The sequence below is a fragment of the Quercus robur genome, chromosome 12 (genome assembly GCF_932294415.1).
Source record: "Quercus robur chromosome 12, dhQueRobu3.1, whole genome shotgun sequence".
Lineage (NCBI taxonomy): Eukaryota > Viridiplantae > Streptophyta > Magnoliopsida > Fagales > Fagaceae > Quercus > Quercus robur.
The window spans coordinates 9,626,400-9,651,724 of NC_065545.1; the positions used below are offsets into that span (position 1 = coordinate 9,626,400).

Consider the following 25,325-nt stretch of genomic DNA (forward strand, 5'->3'; position numbering starts at 1 on the left):
ACTAGTTTCACAGTAAAAAACCTGGGAGGAAACCTTTTCAAAAAGAAATCAACTATAATAAAGAGAAGTTTCAGATTTAGTACAAAACCTTTGTCCCTAGGCTCTACATTCCCAGTAGATGAACTTACAGCAGAAACCTTCTTCTGTTTCTGAACCTCTAAACTCTTCAATATATGAACTCTCCACCCATAATCACAATTGGAACTTCCAACTGACTTCAAGAACCTCTTGAAGGTTTTCCTCATAGTAGCAAGTCTGTGGTGGTTGCTATGACTTCAGCTTTTTCACCAATGGAATCTTCAGTTCTACTTTGAAACTCTTTAGTTGGGTGAAATAGAGAAAACTTGGTTACAAAACCCTAGCCACATAAATGGAGTTTTTCTCTCTCTAAAAAGCCTTTTAATAGATGGATTATGATATCCTTTAAATACCGGTTCAAACGGATCTCAATTCAAGCTTCAAAAGGATCTCAATTATGGGCTTTTTTGTGTTGCTATTTTTTTTTTTTATCTAGGAAGCTCGATCTATCGAGCTTTTATCGAGAACAAAATCTCAATCTATCAAGCTGCTATCGAGCTTCTATCGAGAGGTATCGACTGCTATTGAGGTACATGCTGAAAATGTGTTTTTCTTCTTGAGCAAACTCTGTGTCTTCAACTTGGTCTTCAATTACAACTTTAAGACACATCAAAACTCAATAAAAGACACATAATTTGGCATGGTTTGACAATACCAAAACACATGAACCTAACATAAATGAAGAATGGCTACTTTGGGAGGTGGCTTAGTTGTAAGAAGTTCTTGTAATCTATCACACCTATGAAGTACAGGACTTGTGGGTTCGAATAATGGCAAGTCCCCATTAGTGCTTAGATGGTTCCATGTCATAATGCAATGCGGGAGGATTAAGTGGTGAGGGGGGAAGTGACGACACCTACTTCATCCAAATGATTTTGGCTGGTAGAATGCTTATAAGGGTCAGTTAACTTCTGTAAGAGTCAAATCTTAAAAAATAACTAGATCATTGATTCTAATAATAGATACAACAAATGGTCCAATTCAGATCCAGTTTTGGATTTTTAAAAGGGTACAAGTAGCATAATACATTTTACATTGTACAAGGGACTTAGGAAAAAAATTCAAACACATTTTACAGTATACTAAGAGAAGAAGTTGAACTTGGAGGGATTGGGATATCTAAATTCCCTTCCAGCATTAGCAAAACCTTCTTCATTATAGGACGAAGTGATGGATCATCAAGAATGCACCAAAGTCCCACTTTAACCATTCTCTCCAATTGTCTTTTGTCAACCTCCTTACCACTCACTAGTTTGCCTACCTCATGAGCCTCAAAGCAATGATATGCCCATTCTTCAAGAATAGCTTCTTCTTCAGGAAGATTCAAGTCCACATTCTTTCTACAACATATAAGTTCCAACAACACAATTCCAAAACTACATACATCTACTTTGATTGTAATTGGTTGTTTTTGATGCCATTCTGGTGCAACATACCCTTTTGTCTCTCGAATGCCCGTAAAAGTGTTGGTTTGGTCTAGCTTTAGTAGCTTTGCCAATCCAAAGTCAGAGATTTTTGCACACCCATATTCATCTATGAGTATATTCTATGACTTTATGTCACAATAAATGATTTGTGACTCGCACTCTTCATGAAGATAAAGAATTCACTTTGCTATGTTGCGCAAAATTTCAATTCTTTCATCCCAGCAAGGTTGTTTTTCAGATTTGAAAAGTTTATCTGCAAGTGACCCATTACTCATGTACTCTATAACCAAAAGCCTATTCTCTCCATCATGACAATACCCAAGTAGATGGACAAGGTTCTTGTGGTGTGTTCTACCAATAACTTTAATCTCGGTTAGAAACTCTTTTTCCCCTTCAGCCAATGCTTACTCTAGTCTTTTGATGGCTACAAGCTTTTGACCATTCAATATTGTTCCCTTGTACACGATACCAAATGATCCCCTACCTATCTCTTCCTTGAAATGATTAGTCATTTTCTCAATATCTAAATAAGTAAATGACCTTAGAGAAAAATCCATGCTCAAACCAACATTTCCACTATTACGGACCCTTTTATATCCCCAATTCTATAAACAAAAATCCCCAAAATTAATAACATATTGAGTTTGAAAACAGCAAGTAAGATGCTTATAATTAGTATGGCCTTTGGATGCTTTTTTTGGCTACCCATGGGCACAATGTTATATATGGTGGATGTGGACATACCTACCTTGATGAATGCTATGTTTAAATCACTTAGTACTATTCTTCCATATTTGAAAGGAAGCTTTAGCTTTTGGCACATACTATCTTTCTACATAGCGGCTTCACAGTTACAGTCCTCCAGACACGCTGCTTTGCATTCCTCTCTAGTTAATAATGGCAGAATGGAAAAAGAATTATTAAATTTCCATTCAATATTGGATATTGGTTCCATGGTATAATTGATACTTCCATCTTTGCTTTTGCAACTTTCTACAGTGAAATTCCTTTCACAGCTTGAACTCCATTTCCCCTGGTTAACACTTGCAAATCCTGGAATGCATGAGCAAATGGCTTCTCCACCAATACTAGTACAAAACCCATTGAGGCCACACAAACCCTTAGGGTCACACTTATTATCAGAAGATGACCATATGACTGACCAATTGCCATTCTTGTCTAAATTGTGTGAGAATAGCCTGAAGATGCCATCGACATCAATTCTCATAAGATAGACTATGTAGGGAATTTCACCAAAACCCTAACTTGTGAGAAGCAAAAAAATAGAGAAAAACACATGCTAAAGAAAAACAATCACACGCACAAGACAATATTTAAGTGGTTACAGGGCTGGCTCTATGGTGGAGCAAGAAATGCGGCCGCCTAAGGCCCCAAGTAAAAAAAAGGCCCCCAAATTTTAACCAATAGGATTATTTATAATCAATAAATAAAATAATTTTTTTTACTAGATGAAAAACAAATAAAAAAATAGAGAAAAATGCAACGTCGTCCACAATATTTTTCACAACACTTTTACAACTAATGCTAAGTAGTAGGTTGTTACAACCTATTGTTGATGGCAAAAAAATAATTATAGTGATATTTTCAAATAAAAACAAAAACCAATTTAAAATCTAGGATTTGTTATAAAAAATATTGTGAATGTTGCACTTCTAAAAAAAAATAATAATAATAAGAGTTTAATTAGCAAACTTTTACTAGTTTCCATCTAAATCTACCACTAACACCACTGTTTTACTTACCACTATCAATCTACCACATCAACAAGTATGAAAAATTTTGTCAAATTTTTTTTGTCTTAAAAATTCCAAAAAAAAAAAAAAAAAATTTCTATGTAGTTCATGTTAATTAATAATAATTTTGCATCTAAATTAAGATGATCAATTTTCGCTTTAGGCCCCCAAATGCATCAAGCCGCCCCCGCGTGGTTAGGCAATTTGCCTACATCCATGGAGTTACAGGGATTTCACTATTTTCAGGGAAGAATACAATACAACATGCAACTACAATATTTTCTCTATATATGAAACACGGCAACCGACTCCACACTAAAAAACCCTAATTACAAAAGGCGGTTCCACAATGGGCTAAGCGAACCAAAAAAATTTTCCTCCAGCTTGGGCCTATTGGCCCAAGCCTCTGCTCCATGAACTAAGCCTCAGTAAATCTCCCATTAAAAACCACGCAATATTATTCGGGTCAGGTCAGGTCGTCGAACTGGATCAAACAAAACTAGGCTCCACAAAGCCCAATAGACTATATCTTTTATCGGATATCCGCCTTGCGTCAGATTTTTTAGGTATGTATTGGTATTGAGCAAGTAGAGATGGCCATCATCATCAAGACATAGTGAAACATTATCACCTTTTCCACCTATCCAAGAAGTCCAATAAGAATGTGGAGTCGTGTCTGAGGTTTGCACTGGGTACTGCACAAGGTTTCCATCTATCTAAATTTTCAATCGAAATATTCTTGTTGATTGATCAGATTCTAAAACACTCGAAACCAGCTCTTTTCCCGCTGTGAGGCCCTAACCCCATAAAAGAGTATTGGTTGGAATATCAAAACTTTGCTATATTATCTTATTATTAGAATTATAGAGAACAAAATTTCCCGAATCAAGCATTGATGCGAATATTGCACCGTCTGAAGGATTGGCAATGTTGGTCTCTTTGCCTTGTGCTGATTGCAGGATGATTCTACCATCGATAGTGAAATTCAATGTAGCATAAGCAAGAACTGGAGGATCGTCTCGGTTAGTTGTCCAGACTACTGTCTTTTCAGGAATCCCAGCAAGAAAAACTCCTATAGCATAGCCATTGGCTTGTTGGTAGAAGCCAAACGCATATAGACCAGAGCGTGATAGCCATGAAGAATTGGTGGTAGGTGTTAAAAAAGAGCCAAGGTTTACAATGGATTCCCCTTGTTGAGCTTCTGTAGTGATAATTGCTGAGAGAAAAATAAAAAACAAGAGCCTTGCCATTACTAGAAAATAGCTAGTTCTCTCTGTCATTTTTTCACTCTGTTTGCAAATGAAATGCGACTAACTCAGCTCCATATATAGTCAACAAAAAACAAGAGACTTGCCATTACCAAGTTATGATGTTGTCTTGAGTATTAATATTAAATATGTTTTTTTGGAAGTTGTTTGGAAGGAAATAGTTTTTTAAAAAAAATGAAGCATTCTTGAGTATATATCTTTCCTAAGGATGAAAAGTCACAACTTGTGTATATTCAAAGAACTTTGCATATATAGAATAAGAATCATTCAAATGGAGCTAAGAATTCAATCCTCCTCCATATATTATAAATAGTCAATTTCCTTCTACATATTAGATATAGTCAATAAAACGAACAATGTCTCAAGTATTTGTCTCTAATAGCTGACTAAGTGTTAGTTTGGATACAAAATGCATTTGCGTTTGTGAATGGGCTACTTTTTTTTTGTGGGTCCCGTGCACTGTTTATAGGACCCGCAAGTACAAATTTCAGCAAATTTTTCTTTAAAATTGGGTCTCACAGCACTATTCACATATTTAAAAATTATTTTGCTACAGTGTTTTCAATTTTCAGTTTTCAGCGATAAGCGGTATCCAAACAGACCCTAAGATCTACATGAAGACCAAATATATGCATACATATGTCATACGAATATTCTTGAATGCTGCAAAATTAAGGTACCTAGTATATACTCATTCTATGTTGATGTGGCTGCAACAACCGAACTGGACTTTTTTAAAAAGAAAAGGAAACAGCAAGATAGTTGCCATTTGGGACAGTATCTTCCCCATCTATTTTCCTTTCACATTGTTTTGAAATGGAAAATGAATACTAGAGTCATTTAGGAGTTAAGAATTTAATTCACATCTATATGTTAGGGTCATATTTTCTATGTATTGGTTTATCCTTAAACAAAATACACTTTACTTGTAATTAGGTAGATCTAAGTTGAGTTTAATGTATCAAGAAGTATGTGAAGTTTACTTTACAAGTGGTATCATTAAAGTTATGAAGATTGAATCAAAAAAAAAAAAAAAACTAATTCAGTGAAGCTTGACACTAGCATCTATTGAGACTTAATGAAGGATTCTCGACACAAGCTCAATACCTCCAAGTGTACAATAGAGAGGAGAAAAGATGGCTTTCCTCAACCCAAGCTGAGGGTACCCTTAACTCCTTAGCATTATTAGTCAACAGCCAACATGTTCGCTGACTTATTACACAATCTAGAACTGTCCTATAGGATATATGTCTTGCTTACTACAACATAAATATGTTCTAACACGTCAGAAATTTCCTTCAAACATGGTTCTTGCAACTCAATTGATGTCAGCAACTATGAGTTGGCAAACTTCGCAATCAAATCCCTGATCCACAGTTCATGACATGAGTGTAATGCTCCCAATAGAGTGTGGTAGTCATCCACTATGGGTTTCCTTGGCATGGAATTAATTTAGTATGGATTGTAATAGGAGAACCATGACTATCTCTAAAAATAATGTTCAAGCATGTATAATTGGTGGCTTTGAAAAAAAGGCCCGTGACATATCCAGTTTGAGATGAGGAGAAACAGGAGCAGTAGTTGTTGGCTCACTTTTTTGAACCTAAATACTTAATGGTCCTAAATTTAAATTTTCATATCTAATAATAAAAATAAATAAATAACCCATATTGTATAGAAAATATTCCTAATGATTGACAATTGAGGGGAAAAAAAGGCACATGATTAACTACAACTGGGAAACTTTAACTTATGATTTACTTAGTTGATGTGTTCAAAAAATTGTCCAAGTTCTTTGCATTGAGATAGCATCCATGTGTTTTAGAGCAAACACCATCTAAAACCTCACTTGCAATGTTATATTAAGCAGCAAAAGAAGGATTAATGGAAAAAAAAATAGATTTGTTATTATAAATAGTCATTTCTTGCCACATATTATATATAGTCAATAAAACATGTTAGGACATATGTGAGAAGTGTTAGAAACATATGTGATGTAAATTGGCTAATCCTTTGATAAAATGCACTTTACTTATAATTAGGTAGATCTAAAATGGGTTTAGTACTTCAAGGAACAAGAGTTCAAGTTTAGTATTAAAGCCATGCAAATCTGTCTAAGAAACAAATGAAAAAGTGTTGTTCATTAAAACTTGACAGATAGCTTGACAGAATCATATCTATCAAGGTTTAATGCTGAAGCTTGTAAGAAGCTCGAAAGTAGCTGTATTTGTCGAGAATTATGAAATTAGAATTTTCAAATCTGATTTCACGCATATCCATGTGTATTTGTGTAGAGTTTCTTTTCTCACAACCCTGACATATATAAGGATTATTTTAAGGGCCGTCACATGATGATGCAACTTGATGCAAAGTGATTATACATGCATATTGTAACTGGAGACAATTTGCCCTAGTTCATATTTCTCTCTATAGAAGCTACTGTGTCTTTGCACCAAGGGTTTTGTGACAAAGGAGCGTTTTGATCTTCATTATTGGATGAATTGAAGAACTTTACAGCCAACATGTTTGTAACGCCCTAAAATCATAAATAATAAAAGTCTATTCGATCTAAGTAATCCATAAAAAATATTAAATAAAAGCAACTAGCAATCTAAAATCTCATCACAAATGTTAGAGCTCTAATCCACCAAAGATAAAACATCCTCAAAATAATTCTCCAGTACAATGTTTAATGCCATAAAAATAATAATAAAATCCTCAATTCCACAAAATAATTCATAACTGTTGTCTTCCCAAAACCTCTACTCCAATAATCCCTCTAATAAAGGGGGGGGGGGGGTGAGATCACTCAATAAGTGGAATTCACTAACATTGGGGTGTGGGAACAAACCTTTCAAATAAATAATTCTTACAACAAATTCATAACTTGTAACTCATCAATATTTTATCATCAACTACTTCATATAAATATATATATATATATATATCTTTATATTGTGAGCCATTGTAATACATATATCAATACCATCATATAAACAATTTTCTAGGCTTTTCTCATGGTCAACGTTTACGCCTTGTTGACAGGATTGTGCTATCCCCTTTTAGGGCTAAAACCTCCTTTTCATTGCTTTTCTTAAGGATGGCTCCTTTGGAACCTAAAAGTGCACTCCCTTGTTAAGGAGCTTCCTTTTAGGATCCTTAATAGTATACTTCCTTGCTAAGGAGTTATCAAATGTGCATTGTCTCCTTTTCTGGGACCGTCCCTTGTTAAGGACTAGCTGCAGTATGAATGTCCCTTACTAAGGACTGAATACAATATTGAGCTTTTAATCACAATTTGCCATCGGTTTTCAAAACATATTCAATATGCTCAAAAAAATATAATCCATTCAAAATTCTCAAAAATATAAAGATATATTCACACATACAAGTTTAAATAAATTTATAAGTTTTTCATAAAACGAATAGTCAATGTGCACATCAAACATTTATAAAATATCAATTTATATATATAATATCAACATATTACTTTGATATAAGATAGTTTAATAATCAAAATTGTTTTGGGAAAACCCCCAAAATTAGTAAACACCACTTACCTCTTATTTGCAAAATATGAAATCAACCACCGTTGAGTCACACTAAATTAATAGAATTAGAACATAGAAACACCAAAAATAGGTTCATCAATACACAAATTTCCCACTTAAAATCAGTTTTCACACTTAAATAGTTTAATCTATCAATATTAAAGCCTACGGAGATGTTAGATTCTCTATGCCACTCTGATTTCGGTACTGGGGCTGCCTTTTAATTCAAACTATATGTAGGGCCTAGTTTTGCTCAAATTTCTTTTCCCTCTCTACTGCCCAATTTCAGTCCTAGTTAGTGGACGTTTTCTTTGCTAATATAGAAAGATAATGAAAGCATTATTTGATGTCATTGGGAAGGGTATAAGAAATATCTAGATATTTTCTTTGTTGGAAATTTCTTGTTTTAAGAAGGCATCTCAACCTGCTAGTGGCTGAAAGGTCAAGACTATATCTAATGATAAAGATCGGGGAAAACAAAAAGGTTATATGCATCATTCTTACTCCAATATAATAACAATAAGTCATCTTCTCCATTAATATAAGGATAGGTGGAGATTGACAAGTCAAACATATGCCTAGAAGTCCTTTTTCTTTTAATATATTGATAGGTTAGGTTTTATAAAGTGATGCCTATTATCCTTTTAGCTACTAAAGTAATTTCAAGCACAGCTCTTTCCTGCAAACGTGGGACAAGTCTAGCCATTGAATATTCAACTCCCTAAATTTAGAGCTAAAGGAAACCATACCTGTAGCAATCTCACATTCAGCTACAAAGCAGAAAAAAAAAAAAAAAAAAAAAAAAAAAAAAAAAAAAAAAAAAAAAAAAAAAAAAGTTGTTCAACCATGTGTTGCGGCTAAAACAAAGAAAATCTTATATATATACACACGTGTATCTTAAGAGGTAAAAGGCTAGGGTTTTTAAAAGCTTATCAAGACCCATATATTTACTTATGCTACCTCACTTGGGCTTCATATTCCATAATAATTATCTTATTTTTAATATCTTAGGCCCAAATCAATTAAATCCATTTAATTATGGGCCTCCTTTTTAATTTACGTATAAGAATTAAATTGGTATCAAAATTATGGGGTGTTACAATCTTCCTCAAGTTGGTGTGCTATTCACATACTAGGATCCATGCATCATTGGTTAGTCACGTACCGAGAGCCGTGCATTGAAATGAGAGATTACCACTATATTACAAGTCCAATTAGGTATTGGGGTAAGGGTTCAACTGTAGGTTGGTATTAGGTACTAGGATTCCTTTTACTTGTAACCGCTTGTTTTGATAATAGTGGATTCTCGGGAGTTATGACCTTAAATTCACCTAGTGGGGTTTTGCCTCCGTGGTTTTCCCCATTCGTAAACAAATCACCTGTGTCAAATTTATTTTCCGCTGCATTTAACTTAGTTGGTAATTTGTTTGTGCTACCACGCTCATTGCATAAAATTGAATCTAATTAATTTCACTTGGCTAATTAATTGATTAATTTACCAAAGGGGTCAATACATTCTTGGCCTATCAAAACAAACAATGTCTCAAGTATTTGTCTCTAATAGCTGACTAAGATCTACATGAAGACCAAATATATGCATACATACCTTGTACGAATATTCTTGAATGCTGCAAAATTAAGGTACCCAATATATACTCATTTTATGCTGATGTGGCTAGGACAACTGACCTGGAGTTTTTTTAAAAGAAAAGGAAAGAGCAAGATAGTTGTCATCTGGGATAGAATCTTCCCCATCTGTTTTCCTTTCACACTGGTTTGAATTGGAAAATGAATAATACAATAGTTTAGGAATTAAGAATTCAATTCACATCTATATATTATATATAGTTTTTTTTTTTTTTTACTAAGAGTATTTTACAAATACTCAATACACCTCCATATATTACATGTAGTCCATAAATCGAACAAGAGAGATGCTATGTCCACAACATTTTTACAACATTTTCACAACAAATCATAGGTGATTAGTTGTTATTGGTTCAAATTTGAACCTAACACTAAAATTACTTTTTTGCCCCAACAATAACAATCAGTAACAACCTACCACTTAGGATTTGTTGCAAAAATGTTGTGGACATATCGTTTCTCATCGAACAATGGCTCAAGTGGTTGTCTCTTATAGTTGATTCAGTCAACATTAATATCAAATATCTAGGCATACCTAGAACATATCTACAAAGTACAAATAGTAATCCACCTTCCATATATATTACATATTTACATATAGTCCATAAATCAAACAATGGCTCAAGTGGTTGTCTCTTGTAGTTTACTTAGTCTACCGTAAGACCAAATATTTGTATACCTAGCTAGTACGAATATATTTTTTTTAATGCTGCACACAATACCAATTTTTGGTGTTGGATAGGGCCAACCATTGTGAATTGTGTGTATGCAAGAATATATATATATATATATATATATATACACACACATACATACACACACGAAAGAATCATTTGTTTTTGAATAACTAGTCGCAATCCCACGAGTTACGTGGGATTCTATAACTATTTTCTAATGAGGTGTAAATATAAAATAAATTTTTTATTTAAGTATTTATTTATAATCTTTTTATCTCTATAAATATGTCAAATTATTATTTTTGGTGAATTTGATTAATATTTTTTGAGGTGATTCATATTCTTTTAACTTTTGTTATTGTGTATTATATTTGCCTTTATAAGTTTCAAAATTTTTCTTCAAATTTCTTATCTCTTAAAGAATAAAAAAGATTATCATAATAATCAAAACTCATTAAAAAATTACAATGTTATCTTAATCAAAATTAAAATTAAACCAAAGGAATAAAAAATAAATTTTATAATAATTTATTGCACAATCAATTGGAATGAACATTCAAACTCATAGCCATGTAAATTATGTTTTGAAATAAATTTAAATTCCTTTTTTCCAAAAACACTAAGTATTAACCCGAACTGAAATCCAACCAAAGATATAAGAAGGAGAGAGAAGACTTTGTGATGGGAATTAAAAAAAAAAAAAAAAAATACAACACTAACACAAAAAAACCATGAACATAAATAAGAGAAAGAGAGTACTCACATTTTTTTGTATGGTAAACTATAGATTAAATGGGAGAAATGATACCAAATTTATACAAAATAAGATGGAAAGAAGAATAGTTAAAATATAATTAAGAAAGAGGGAAGTGTAACCGTAAAGCAAAGAGTTGTGGGGAGATAAAGAGTCAAAGAGAGAGGGGAAATGTTGAACTAAGTATAGCTAACAATAATTGTGAATTAATAGGGAGAAGAAATTTTTTTTTTTCCCAGATTTTTTTTTAGAATAAGAAGGTTGTTTAAAGAAAAGACGTCAAATCGGCAACAATTATAGCATTAAGATGTAAAGGAACACCCTTCATCCACACCTTTAAGTCATTAACATGTATAGCATATCTAGCAAGATTATGAGCAATAGAATTTCCTTGTCTCTTAACATTAGATACAATAAAACCAGCAAAAGATTCTGCTAAAACCTTCGCATCCTCAAGCAAATGACCAAAAGAAGAAAATGAAGTTTCCTCACTTCTCCAAGAATTTATAACTCTCTAAGTCACATTCAAGGATAATGGAAGAATAAACCACTTCGTGAGAAAAATTTAAGGCTCTCACAGTAGCCAGAGTTTCAACTTCATCAACTGAGGAAGGTAAAGAAATATTTTCAAACATCAAGGCCATAACCTGTCCAAGATCATCCTGAATCACAACCCCAATACTAGCTTTATTTTCCTCCTTAAACACAGCACCATCAAAGTTGACTTTGAACATCAAGTGAGGAGGAGGAATCCACATAGCTCTAGATGAAACAAGAGGATTAAGAGCTGGCAAATCATTAGGGAAAGTACGAAGAAAATCTGCATGAGACGAAACTGCATTGGGTAGAACTTGAGTGATGGGAAAAGATTTGTCCAATGTGTGAAGAAGATTTCTTTTATACCAGATTGTCCACTCCAGAACATCAAAAAGCTCTAAATTCTTCCCTCTATCAATGAAAAACTTAACCAAGTCCCCAAACCTAGTGAAAGTAGAGGTTCTTTGGAAATCCCACCTAGAATCTGAATATGAATCCTAGATTAGTAAGATACAAGGACATTGCTAAAGAACATGCACTATATCTTCAGAAGATCGATGACAATGATCAGTAACATCTTCAGTAAGTACCTTCCTTCTAACCAGAGTTGTCTTCACATAGATAGAATTTTTTCAAGCTCTCGAAAGAAAATTTCATACCTTATTTGGAATTGATAAACTCCAAATTTTCTTCCATTCAACTTGGCCGAAAGACAGCACATCTACCTGACCGAAAGGCAGCACATCAGCAACTGAATTCGACTACTCACCAACAAAGAATTAATACCCAAATTTTACATTGTACAAACTCGATTAGCATAAACCCAATTGGCATCAACTAAGAATTGTACCAAGCAAAGTCTTTGGAACCAATAATTAAAGATCTTATTGGTGTTTTTTGTGTGAAACTGCTGCAAATCAACTACAACAATAAAAAAGATTGCTGCGGAGTTAATCCCATAGTGTGATTCATGCAAAGGAGTTAGTCACGTCTTGTGATCCATGCAAATAAGAAGTCTCTACAAAAACAAGTCAAATTGGGTATTGAAGCTGATGCTAGTATAGGTCAATAGATTCAACTATAGGTTGGTAATTTGGAATAGTCTGATTTGGATAAGATTCTTTATAATCGTAATCGCTTGATTCTTGATTAGTGGATTCTTCAGGAGTAGTCACCTAAAATTCACCTAGTGGGGTTTTTGTTTGCGAATATTTTCCCCATCATGATTAAATTGCCATGTCAAATTTATTTTTCATTGCATTTAATTTAGTTTGGTGATATGATTGCACCTCTACGTAATTTGGATGTAATTTGAATAAGTAATTAACTTAGGAAATTGAATTAATTAATCGGGGTAAATCTATTTTAACCCAACACACTGAAAATTGTTGAGATAAGAAGAAAAGGCAAGATAGTTACCATTAGCAAACAGTAGCTGGCTATCTCTCTCCATGTGGTTTCTTTTAGTTTGGTTTCAAATGGAAAATGAATAGTAATAGTAACATATAGGAAATAATAATTCAATCCACCCCCAACTATAGTCAATAAATGTCTATCTCAATCTGTGTACCTTGTAGTGTATAAAGTGCCAAGTTAGAGCACTAGCATTAAAGGGTGTAAAAACCCCTAGTAGCTATTTTACCTCATAAACCCTTAAAACCATGCTCCATTTGGGTTTTTAAACCCAAAATTTTTTACATCCTATGAACAATGAAGTTGCATATATGCAACCTCATTGTTCATAGGATGTAAACTTAAAAAGTATTATTTTATTCTCTCCCAAAATTCCTATCCCGGCGTTTTTTTTCCCAGCGCTTCAAACCGCCGCGCAGTGAATGTGGGTATAGGGTCGACGAACCTGTCCCGACGCTTTTCAAAAGCGCTGGGAAAGGCATATGCCCTATACCAGCGCTTTTGAAGCGCTGGTATAGGCCTTTTAAATCATATTGATTCAAGACCTATACCAGCGCTTTTGAAAGCCTATGCCAGCGCTTTCAAAAGCGCTGGTATAAGTCTTGAATCTATATGATTTAAAAGGCCTATACCAGCGCTCACAAAAGCTAGTATAGGTCGTGAATCAGTATAATTTAAAAGGACCTATGCCAGCGCTTTCAAAAGCGCTGGTATAGGTCCTTTTTTTTAAAAAAAAAATTTTAGCACCTATAATGTACCTAAAATACATATTTTTCAATACTTATTTTATAACACCTGTAATGAATCATAATTCATATTTTCCAATAGCAAATACAATACCACATTAAACCAACAAATTAAATATATCTACTTATAATTATTTACAATAGCAAATACAATACTTATTAATGATGAAAAATCTTCAAATGTTGAAAAATCTGAACTTAATCATGGGTAATAATCAAGAATATCTTCAAATGTTGGCTATAATGAAGAGCCATAATTTTGTTCAAACTCAGACCACATATCCTTGGATTTCATTTTTTGGAGCAAATATATATCCATGTCCTCACTTTCTAACTCATCCAACTCAATCTTCCCCTCATCAAACCCACCTCTAGCCCTCAATCTCTCATCAAGGGCATTAAGTAGTTGTCCTTGTACCATAAATTGCCATGCCCATTCTTCCAAAGGAGCCATACATATACTTCTCGATGATGAAAAATCTGAACTTAATCATGGGTAATAATCAAGAATGCCTTGAATTTGACTCCATAGCTTATGTTGAAAAAGCTTTAAGATGCTAGACCACTCCAATCACCTAGGAACCTAGTGTTCACGAAACTAAAAAATATAAGTCTAAGTCAAGTTAGATCCATACTTGGTTTGCCTAGGGCTAATCACTGAACACACCAATGCATGAGTATTACTCAAGTAGCAATAGATAAAAAGTAAACTTAGATGATCACATAAAAGGTAGAATTATTAAGGAAATTCCAGCAAGAATGACTAAGTTCATTATCAATAATTATAGCACAATAGGAACAACACAATCAACACTCCCAAAATAAAATACACTATCTTATATCTTCGTGCAAACAACCTTCTTGCTCCAAATCAACAACCTACCACAGTAGAATATTTGAATTTACTAAGAGGAGATAAAATAAATTCACACATAGTTGAACAATAATATCACAATATTCACAAGACAATCAACACTCCCAATAATGAAAAGTAAACCACCTTATATCACCGTGCAAGCCACCCACTTGCTCCAAATCAACAACTCACCACAACAAAAAATTTGACATATAATTATATACTAATAGGGTATTTTGAAGTAGATTTTACTCTCCCTTGAGCAATTCATTGGTTTGCTCCCAGAAAGAGGAACTCAAACTTACAATGAGCTGCTAATCTTACAAAATCTAAGTCTAAATTATAGACTACTAAGATCACTTAAAAGACGTAAATTAGGTGACTTCACATCCAAAATCAGGTAAAAAGAGAAGAAACTACTAAACTAAGTACATTGAGAGAACAAACTATAAACTAAAATAGGGAGAGGTGTACAAAGATGAAAGTTCAAAAACGTGTACAAAAACACTTTTGAACGTTTAGACCCCCAAAAACCAACTTAACCAACACAAGCAATATGTCAAACAACAAGTGTGCGGAAACTTAACATATGCTATAAAATGAAATTGGTTAAACAACTATCTAAGCCATAACAAAATAAACCACAGCAGATAATGTAAAGGCAGAGATAGAGAGGAAGGAAGATGCAAACACAGAGATAACACCAGATGTGTTATCGAAGAGGAAACCGAAGACCTCGGCGAAAAACCTCTCCGCCGCCCTCCAAGCGGTAATCAATCCACTAGAAAATACAGTTGGGATACAAGGATAGCAATAGACCCTCCAAGCCTAATCTACCCAATGCACCTAAGCCCTCCAAGCTTCTTGCTCCAACGAGGTTGCGCTGAACCTTTTTCTTTTCTAGCTTTCCGGATTCCGCTACTACACCGTAGCATCAACCAATGAAGATTGGCTCCTTCCTAACTGCTTCCCAGAAATCCAAACGACTGTCTCACAAAGATGATAATGATGAGAACCAGGTTTGGTATAATGCCTCTCAAGGATTTGACAATGGAGAGGAAGAGAGTGAGGGATTTTGATGAGACTCTAAGGTAGAGATTGTGGGTGAAACAATCTGGTTTTTCTTTAGGGTTTCTCTCTCAAAATTCTCTCTGGAAGCTCTCTTTCAATCGTGGGTTAAAAGGGTATTTATACTGGAGTGAAAAGGAATGTGAAACGTCAGGTTTTTCCAAAACAGGGGTGGCTCGCGGCTTGACCTCGCGGCTTGACCAAGTCGCGAGTTCCAGTCGCGAGTTAACCGTATGGCCAGTTGTCCTGTTTTGTCCTGTAGTGCTCCAGCTAGCATGACTGTTCATCTTCCAGCATGCTTGGCACGTGTGCAGTTTCTGGCGGGTTGAAGCCGCGAGTCCACCCGCGAGTCCCAGCCGCGACACTCTGTTTTCTTGCACACTCTTGAGCAATCTTCACTCTATCTCACTCACTACCCTTACAACAATCCCACCTAAATACAGGGTTACTAAATGCTGAATTACAAGTAAATTTGGCACGGAATAAAGCCAATTAGATGGTTGAATAAATTCAACCTTACAAAAGATATACAAACCAGAAGATAAGCTCCAATATTTTGCTAGTTTGCATTTGTTCCACAGTAAACATGAGCTATTTAATAATTTAATCATACGTAGTCAGAGAATGAGAGGTTAACTTACTAGTTGCTACCTTCCTTTGCTCCACAGGGGATGCTAAAGATATTGCAGTAGCCACCAAATGTTTAATCTAGCAATTTAACAAATCCAACAGTCAGAATTGAGTTGTTTTTTATTTTAATAAAAAATACAATGACAAAGTAAAATAAAATTATCAACTAAATTGAGTGGAAAGATTAATGCATAGAAGCATTGTTAAAGGCACTTGCTTGATTCATGTTTGAAATATTGATAAATTAGACGTGCCATAACAGACTTGTAGTTCTAGTTCTAGTTGTAGCTCTCTCTCTCTTTCTCTCTTGGGATATATATTGATAGATGATGTATCTAAAATCTTGCACTCTCTTACACTATGCAAGTATTTTTAGTATAAAAAAGAAATTAAAAAAAAAAAAAAAGATTGCAAGAAGTCAAGAGCAAAACTCACTCATCAATTCAAAAGGAATAAAAATGTTAGAAATTATTTAATTGTCAAATTGCAAAGGCATGTTACATATTAAATAATAGTATTTATACATTATTGTCATTCAGGTCAATTTAGATTGTTATTTGGAACTAGCTGTTTGCAAATGTTAGCTATATTTTTAGTACTAGTATACTTGGTCAATGCTACATTAAGCACTCAAAAAATAAAATTCAATGAGTTGGGTCCACTTCAGACGAAATGGTTGGCTAAGAAACCAGACATGAATTGACATAGATGAATGAAAGCCTTCAGTTTGACAGAAATGCCCTGCAAAGTACCATGTTGGCAAAAAAAGAGGGGGGGGGGAATATATATATATAACGTAGCCAAGTCTAGATACTCAATAAGGATGGTGAGACAAGGACATTTGACCCATAACCTAAAAATCTACTAATAAAAGAAACGGCCACATTTTAGGCCATGAAATGAAAGGACCAAAATCAGAAAACCGTTCAGTTATTAGTACTAAATGCATTAGCCTTTTCACATCTCAATTACATCAAGATGTAACTAAAAATCATTGAAAGAACTCTTATAAGAAGACCATACCACAATCAAATGCAATAACAGGCTTCAATTTTACCTCTTCTTCCTGAAAAACAATCAACAAATAAAAACTAAATAATTGGTAAAATTAAATGACTAAAACAAGATTGTAGTTAAGGGTTAAAAAAAACTTCACACTAAACTTGCAAAAGAAATACAACAGTAGCAATAATACAAATGAACTTAGTAATATCATAAATAAGGGTGAAAAGTACCAACTCATCACTCATACCTTCACCCTCAGTTTCTTGGCTAGCTTAGATACATGACATTGAGAAAGCTCCCTACTTTGTTGATCCTAAACACAAGTAAAACTATAGAGGTAAAGAAACAAAATTTGTAGGCATAACTAAAGTGGACATCACTTAGAAATTTTTCATGTGATTAAGAAATTCTCACAATTAAATCAAGGTATAAAAGTGCCAAAGACCGCTGCATGAATAGACAAGCTCTTAAAGCAAGCACTAAAAAAAAAAAAATAGTTTGTTTCTCAAATGTGTTTAATGTAAGACCCAATGAAGACATCCCTCATATTTAGCATTGCAAAAAAAAAAAAACAAATTAAACTTGTATATGATAATTAAAAAAAAAATTAATAAAGCATATATATATACACACAAACCTAGTAAATTTCGATCCCCTACCAGCAGTTTTCCCATAATGAAAATAGTATGAATTGACAGCCCTAGTCCAACCTCAGCTTCCTCCACATACTTCCAGAACTTCCATTCTCCACCATCAATTACCTCAAACCCCACTTGTTCCAATACCTATAAATATCCCAAATTCACTACTGTAAAATTCAAAGTAACTCACATTTTCTCTACATTGTTAAAAAATCAAATACAACTAAATTTTACACACTTAAGGTTTAACTTCTCACTAAATACTAACCCAAATTCATTATTAGGAAAAAAAAAATGCAAATGCCTTTAAATGGCTTTATTAGAATCGTAAACTCAAAATAAAAAAATTACATGGTTACAATCTGATTCGCATATGGTGAAAATATAACATTTCGAACATAGTTTCCAAATAAAATTTAAAAAAAAAATAGAAAAGGAAAAAGGGTATACCTTTGTGAGAGCAGAATGGAGATCGAAGTTGGTCAAATTGATTCCATTTCTATTAAAAATCAAAATTCCTTCTCACTTAATAAGATTGTCAAGCTCTTCTTAAGCATCAAGCTAATAGCCTTAAGTGACAAGCATCTATAGCTAAGCCAAACATATGATTATAGTCAAACCCAAAAAGACATTTCAATTTTCATTCCCAAGAAATTTGAAAGCAAGCACTAGAAGGTTTGTTGCACCATAACTTATACCCATTCTTTTGCAGTTTTAAGAAAAATTCCATTGGAAGTGTAATAATTCTATGAAGATAAAAAAGGGAGCAGGAGCTAGGATGCAAGAGAGAAGAAGAAAGCTCTAGTTAATAATTCTATAGCAGGAGCTAGGATGCAAGAGAGAAGAAGAAAGCTCTAGTTAATAATTCTATGTACACCCTTGCTAAATCTTGTGTCCAAAGTTCTAGTTACTTAAATTTTAAGATTTTAAAATATATCAATTTTGACGAAATTATTGCTCAAAAGTCTTGCCTCCATGTAACAGACCAAAAAGATTTGCAAGCAGTTCCCACTCCCTAGATACAACTAACTCAGCTATCTAACTATATATTTAGGAAATAAGAAAGTTTTGCAAGCCGTCCCCACTCTTTTTATTGCTTTGATTAATGAAATCAATAGTAAATAGCCCGGTAACATTAATATGATTGTTGATCTTGGTAATATATAATCAATACAAATATCAATTCCCATATTAAGGATTTAAAAATGTGCTTTGACTAATCAAATCAACAAGAAATGGCCTAGTAAAGTTAGTAAGATTTGTTAATCTTGGCAATATATAATCAATACAAATATCAATTCCTATTAATGATTTAAAAACATTTAACAATGAATCATTTAATAAGGAAATATATACAGGCAATTGATAGTTTTAGAATCTCACTAACATTTGAAAAAGTTTTCTAATTACTAAAAAACCAGAAATTTAACATCAAATATATATACAAATATTGCTACAAAATAGAAATGAGAGCTAGAGAGACTTACCTTGCGTTGGGTAAACTTTAATCAAAACCAAATCCAAAACTGAAACCCACACAATCAACCAATAGTTACACAAAAATATACACATAACCCAAACCAAACTTCAACCAAAATCAAAACCCACACAATCAACCAATAGTTACACAAAAAAATACACATAACCCAAACCAAACTTCAACCAAAATCAAAACTAAAAAACCAGAAATTTAACAACAAATATATATACAAATATTGCTACAAAATAGAAATGAGAGCTAGAGAGACTTACCTTGCTTTGGGTAAACTTTAATCAAAACCAAATCCAAAACTGAAACCCACATAATCAACCAATAGTTACACAAAAATATACACATAACCCAAACCAAACTTCAACCAAAATCAAAACCCACACAATCAACCAATAGTTACACAAAAAAATACACATAACCCAAACCAAACTTCAACCAAAATCAAAACTAAAACACCAGAAATTTAACAACAAATATATATACAAATATTGCTACAAAATAGAAATGAGAGCTAGAGAGACTTACCTTGCTTTGGGTAAACTTTAACCAAAACCAAATCCAAAACTAAAACCCACACAATCAACCAATAGTTACACAAAAATATACACATAACCCAAACCAAACTTCAACCAAAATCAAAACTAAAAAACTAGAAATTTAACAACAAATATATATACAGATATTGCTACGAAATATAAATGAGAGCTAGAGAGACTTACCTTGCTTTGGATAGGGTCTGTGGTTTTGGGTAGTATTTTTGTGCTTAAAATTTTGGAAAAGAAATGGTGGGTTTTGAGTAAAGAAGAAGAGATGAGGAGGGGAAGTGGGTTAAGGAAGAGGGAGAGGGAGAAAAAATGTGGGTGAGAGGAAAACAGCTGAACTAAAGAAGTGGGAGACCAAAAATGAGAGACCAAAGTGGTGGGAAGGTGAAAAAAATAAGTGGGAAGTCTAAAAATTTTTAAGTGGTACGAGGGACCTATCCCAGCGTTTTTGGAGACCTATCCCAGCACTTTTGGAAGCGCTGGAATAGGTGGACCCTATTCCAGCGCTTTCGAAAGCGCTGGGACAGGTCTATCCCCATAAAGGAATAAGTGAATAAGGTCCACCTATTCCAGCGCTTCCAAAAGCGCTGGGACAGGTCCCTTCATTCCCTCATGGAGAGAGGCCTATCCCAGTGCTTTTTGAAGCGCTGGAATAAGGTCCACCTATTCGAAAGCGCTGGGACAGGTCTCTCCATTCCCTTATGGAGAGAGGCCTATCCCAGCGCTTTTAAAAGCGCTGGGATAGGTCTTTTCATTAGCATTTTCTTGATTAATAAAAATTATATTAATTAATAAAAATATTTTTTAATAAATTAATAAAATAAATTATATTAATCAATAAAAATATTTTTTAATAATTCAATTTAACAAAATTGAATTTAATAATTCAAACTAATTTAATATATTTTAATTTAATACTTCAAATTAATAAAATATAATTCCTCACTAAAAATTACTAAAATATAATGTGATAGCTAAAAAAAATTTGTAAGATGGGACTCGAGGACCAACAATATTAAAATATAACCATGAAACCTACGAAATGACCAAAATACCCCAAAAACCAAAAAAAAATGACCAAAATATCCCCAAAACCCAAAAAAAGACCAAAATACCTCCCAAAAACCAAAATTTGACAAAAATACCCTCCAAAACCTTAAAATGACCAAAATACCAGCCAAAAACCAAAAAAAGACCAAAAATACCCTTAAAACCTAAAAAATGACTAAAATACCCCCGAAACAAAAAAATTACCAAAATAATCATGAAACCTACAAAATGACAAAAATACCCCTAAAAACTAAAAATGACCAAAATATCCCCGAAACCCAAAAAACGACCAGGGGTGTTTTGGTCATTTTATGGACTTCAGGGGTATTTCGATCATTTTTTAGGTTTTGGGGGTATTCTGGTAATTTTTAGGTTTTGAGGGTATTTTGGTCATTTTTTGGACTTTAGGGATATTTTGGTCATTTTTTGGACTTTGGGGGTATTTTGGTCATTTTTTGGGTTTTGGAAGTATTTTGTTCATTTTTTTGGTTTCAGGGAGTATTTTAGTCATTTTTTTAATGTTTCGGGGGTATTTTATTTTTAGGTTTTGGAGGTATTTTGGTAATTTTTTGGGTTTCGGGGTTATTTTGTTATTTTTTTTTTAGGGTATCTTGGTCATTTTTTATGTTTAAGGGGTATTTTGCTCATTTTAGTGGTTTTAGGGTATTTTAAAGTTGGTTGATTTGTAGAAATGATACTTGGATCATAATTAGGTACCCATTTAAAACGCAATAAACATTAATATTAATTGGGTTTAATTGGGTTAATACTCATTTCACCCAATTAATAATTGAGTGGGTTTGAGTCTCATTTAAGTAATCAAGGGGTTTTCCACCTTTTATATGCATGGGGGGTGCTTTTGTCATTTTCTAGTTTTTAGGATTCATTTCAATGTTTTGGGGATATTTCGGTCATTTTTTATGTTTCGGGGGTGTATCAATCCTTTTCTGGGTGTCAGGTGTGTTTTGGACATTTTTTGTCTTTCTAGGGGCATTTTGGTCATTTATTTGACTTATAGGGGTATTTTGTTCTTATTTAAGTAATCGAGGGTATTTTGGCTAGTTTTAGACACAAGGGGTACTCTAGTCATTTTCAATGCCTTAGGGGGTGCTTAGGTCATTTTTGATGTTTTGGGGTTATTTTAGTCATTTATTAGGTTTCGGGGGTATATTATTCTTTTTCTAGGTATCGGGGTGTTTTTGCTCTTTTTCAATGTTTTGGGGGGTACTTTGGTCTTTTTTTAGGTTTAGGAGAGTATTGGTCATTTGATAATTAACAAATCCCTCCACAAGTATAAGTGTTTGTGGGATGTGAGGGGCAAGTGTCGGGGTTCAAGTCTCCAGGAGGAAGTTCCATACACATATGCACTTAAATTAGGCTATAGTAGAAATTCTATCTTGTGTTAAAAAAAAATTAAAAAAAAAAATCTATAGGTGACCTATTCCAGCGCTTTTGAAAGCTCTGGGACAAGTCCTTCCATTCCTTTAGGGAGAAAGACCTATCCCAGCGCTTTTTGAAGCGCTGGGATAGGCCTCTCTTCATAAGGGAATGGAAGGACCTGTCCCAACGCTTTTTGAAGCGCTGGTATAGGTCTTTCTCCATAAGGGAATGAAGGACCTGTTCCTGCGCTTTCAAAAGCGCTAGGATAGGTCCCTCCGTTCCCTCATGGAGAAAGACTTATCCCAGCGCTTTTTGAAGCGCTGGAATAGGTTGACCCTATTCCAGCGCTTCCAAAAGCGCTGGGATAGGTCTTTCTCCATAAGGGAACGTAGGGACTTGTCCCAGCGCTTTTGAAAGCGCTGGAATAGGGTCCACCTATCCCAGCTCTTTCAAAAGCGCAGGGACAGGTCCCTCATTCCCTTATGGGGAAAAACCTATTCCAGCGCTTTTTGAAGCGCTGGAATAGGATTGACCTTATTCCAGCGCTTTTAAAAGCGCTGGGATAGGTCTTTCCCCCTAAGGGAAATCAGTAACCTTATCCCAGCGTTTTTGGGCTTCCTATAACAGCGTTTTTGAAAAATGCCGCTATAGGCCTCCTATTGCAGCACTTTATAAAGCGCTAGTTTTGAGCCGCCGTAATAGGATTTCCTATACCAGCGTTTTCAAAAAGCGCTAGTACAGACTTATCTATTACGGCGGTTTGTAAAAACGCTGGGAAAAAAACGTTGGGACAAGACGATTTTTTTGTAGTGTGGTGGTGGTTGGTTTTGATGGTTGTATTGGTGGTGATTTTGTTGGTTTTTTATGGTGGTGGTGGTGGTGATGGGTACTAGGTGGTGGTTGCTGTGGTTGAGGTTTTTTTTTTTTTTTATATGGGTTTTAATTTTGGGATGGGTATTGATTACAGTGGTGGTGGTTGGTTTTGATTGTTGTACTGGTGGTGATTTTGGTGGTTTTTTATGGTGGTGGTGATGGGTTCCAAGTGGTAGCATCTGAGGTTTTTTTTTTTTTTTTTTTTGGGGTTAAGGGGTTTAATTTTGGGATGGGGATTGACTATGTTAGTGGTGGTTGGTTTTGATTGAAGTACTAGTGGTGACCTTATTAAGTAATGCATTTTTTCCAAATACATTTCAATCTTTGTTCATCTAATCACAGAGCAATTTTTGGGGCTAAGTATTTATGGCCGAGTTTTGGTGGAAGGTGGGTTGCATGGGTTTACTAGAGAGAGAGACAAAGAGGAAGAGAGAGGAAAGAGAGGTAGAAGAGAAGAGAGAGAAACAAATTTTTTTATATTATTTGATTATGTTGTTTATATTATTTTAATGAGTTGTATAAAAAAATAGAAATTGGGATGTAGGTGAGTTGTAAAATGAGTTGGTAAAATAGATAAAGTGGCGTGAGGATGCAAAATAAAACTTTTTTGTCATTCCATATGCTAATGTTCTTATGGTATGGTAAAAAAGGAAAAAAAAAGAGGAACTCGTTGGAATGTAACAATGAAAGAAAATCATTCACTTGAGTGGATATCTTTCGGTGGATTAAAAAGTCACCGCTTATTCACTTTCTCGACATTAAGTGTCTATTTGGCATGATTAATTTTGCCAGCTTATTTTACTATTTAGCTTATTTTTGCTACTATTCACAAGCCCCACAACACTTTTGTACTATTCATAAGTCCTACTGTACTATTTTAACTAATTTTTACCTTTATCTATAGTACTTTCAGCAAAAAGTTTTTAGTTTCAGCAAAATAAGCGAATCCCAAACAGACCCCAAGTTTCTTTCTTTCTTTCTTAGTAGACTGAAAAGTATGTGCATGTGCATACTCAAAGTCTCTTCGCTATTCTACCAATGAATTATTAGGGGCTGTTTGGGTGAAAAAAAATGGTCACTCATCACTCATCACTCTATAACTCATCAATTATCACTGAAAATTCCCCAACTTCCTTTGGTGGCATGTTTGGCACTTGCTTCCAACTTCTGATAACTTAAAAACTTTAACTTTTTGTGGAACCCATTGCCTGAGCACCATATCAGGCTCACAGTTAGCCTACCCGCGTATACATTCAAGGCAAACCAATTTCACCTCTTTTTTCCCTTCAACCCACATCTTCTCCCTAAACACTGGATGAACCCAACCAAGGAAATCCATCAGAACCCCACCCACCCCCTCCTCATCCCATTTACCCCAAAAGCCAAAACCTAACTTTACCAAAACCCAATTCGTCACTCCCCTGTATTGAAAATTTCAGAAAATGTTCGAAACCCAACTACGCCGACGCCACTGATGTAGCTCCAGCTTTGTTCCTCTCTCCTCATCACTGAAATCTAATCCACAAACAATTACTTCAATGCTTGAACCTGTCGTTGTTCACTGTATCCCTGTCCAATCCTTACCCCCTTCGAGTTCCGATCACCATTGTTCCAACTTAGTTATGTCTTTTTCTTGATTCAAAAAAATTTTTTTTTTGGGTCTTTGATGTCGTAGATGTTATTGTCTCGGTAGGTGGTACATGTGGCTCTATTCATACAATTGGGTCTCTGTAGGTGGTTTACGGGTTTTGTGTCACCGTCATCCTTCTTCGGTCTGGGATGGGGCTGTTGCGGGTTGGATCAGATTAGATGCGTCATTGGACATGGCTAGGCTTAGGGGTTTACTTTGAAGATGGGGCTGTGATGAGGAAAAGAAGAAAGATGGGATATGTTGGGCTATGCAAATGGGTTTGGTTTGGTATGAAAGAGAGCTATT

General features: G+C 34.3%; 1 pseudogene; it reads right to left on the reverse strand.

Annotated features, from left to right (window-relative positions):
• Positions 1–1,150: 1,150 nt before the first annotated feature.
• LOC126710471 (G-type lectin S-receptor-like serine/threonine-protein kinase LECRK3) lies at positions 1,151–4,509 on the reverse strand (annotated as a pseudogene).
• Positions 4,510–25,325: the final 20,816 nt, after the last annotated feature.